Source organism: Odontomachus brunneus, unplaced genomic scaffold (genome assembly GCF_010583005.1).
Source record: "Odontomachus brunneus isolate Ranch 3 - 2012 unplaced genomic scaffold, Obru_v1 Obru_scaffold_072, whole genome shotgun sequence".
Taxonomy (NCBI): domain Eukaryota; kingdom Metazoa; phylum Arthropoda; class Insecta; order Hymenoptera; family Formicidae; genus Odontomachus; species Odontomachus brunneus.
Window position 1 is genome coordinate 680,463 of NW_022639522.1, and position 1,801 is coordinate 682,263.

Here is a 1,801-nt window from a genome sequence, read left to right on the forward strand (position 1 = left end):
ATTTCTTTTTATTGGCGAGTCGCTTGTGACGCTCGCGTCGCTACCTCAACTCTTTGCACTCTACGGTGAATTTCTGTTGTTTCGTTTCCGCGACTTGATAACGAGACAAAACAATTTGGACGCACTGAAGTGAGCAGAGGAAGCGATGGATCTTGTCGTGGCGCGTCGATATCCTTCCATATTTAATGACATTTTATATTTTGACACGCAGCAGTTTTACACGTCGCGTTACCAACGTCACACGCAGCAAATGCACACTGCATTCAAGTAGATGTTACTTGTTTCGTAAATTTTGTTTATTTTGTAAAATTATACAATAAATAATAAATAATAAATAAATAAATAAATAAATAATAAATAAATTATACAATAAATTATTTTGTAAATTCATACATATAATTTTAGTTAGATCAACAATTTTTTCCTATCTAAAATTTGTCGTAAGTATGAGGCTGTTAACAGGAAAATATTCTTTATTGAAGATAACCGTTACTTAAGAGAAGGAAAGTAAATGATATTATGAGTAATCGCTCTTCTTGGCGGTAGAATGATATTTTCTTGTGTGTACATGCGTGACGCAACGATCTCTCATTAGAGGTCGACGTCACATACGCGTGTAATTTCTCATTTTATATCCGTAATTAAGCCCACATAAATGAAGTCCGTTTTACATTACACATAGAAAAACTATTGCATAATGCTCGGACAGTTTCCCTAATGAATAGTCGTATAACGAACATGTTGATGAGACCCGACTAGAAATTTATCTCATAGTCTAATCAGGTTAGTCCTAATCAGATATCTGGTTTGTATAAGATAATCTTGTTGGGTTATTAATAAGAACCCTAATTATTGATAACCCTCTCAGACGATATAATATCTAAAATCGGGACATAAAGACGTCTTAAAGATCATCTTTAAGATGTCTTTTAGACGATTTACGCATAAATGTCTTTAAGGCGTCTTAAAGATTATCTTTAAGACGTCTTATGTTCCGATTTTAGACATTATGTTATCTCGGCTTATTATCAATAAAATTCTGATTTTCACACAGCGTTGCATATCAGGATTCGATGATATCATCTTACATAAACCAGATAAATGAATGGGACCAATCTGATGAGAATCATGAGATAAATTTCTAGTCGGGCTATCCATGTCGAGTATAGTTCGACATCCGAGCTACCTGTCTCTGAGACGTCACGTCGAGTGCGGCTCGATTTCCGAGTGCAAATACGGGTCAATATTAATATTCTCAGCACAGCAGGTTAAGGCCCATCTCGACGGTAGGATGTACGCGTTTGCATTCACAGGGAAACAACAATCACCACAGTGCGGTTCGTAATCCAGCGCGAAGAGTCGCGCATAATAATGAGGTCTGTTCGTTTCCGTACAACTTCTGTACTAGCGCAACGAGTTGTAGTGAAGCAAGTGTACTTTCAAGATACAAGAAATGGGCCTTTAAAAGCCAGGCACGGATCTCGCAACACAATTATATTTGCGAAGAAAAAGTTCAACTTATAGCGAATTCGGTTGCTTGCACTAGTGTGCACTGAGTGCGCACTAAGGCTTGTTCATAGTATGTTATTATATTTAAAAATTGTCTTAAATAATTCTCAAATAAATTCTCAAATATTTTTAACCATAATATGATATGTATAACATCCGTACGAATCATTTTATTAGTTAAAATGTTTTTAAATATGTATTTAAGACACGATCTTAAATATAAGAATGTACTGTAAACAAGCCTTAATGCGCACTCAGTGCGCACTAGTGCAAGCTACCGAATTCGCTATAA

General features: G+C 35.6%; 1 protein-coding gene across 1 annotated transcript in view; it reads left to right on the forward strand.

Annotated features, from left to right (window-relative positions):
• The window catches only part of LOC116846967 (BMP and activin membrane-bound inhibitor homolog), a 33,386-nt gene that overhangs the window by 14,086 nt on the left and 17,499 nt on the right, over positions 1-1,801 (forward strand). The gene's annotated exons all lie outside the window — the stretch shown is intronic.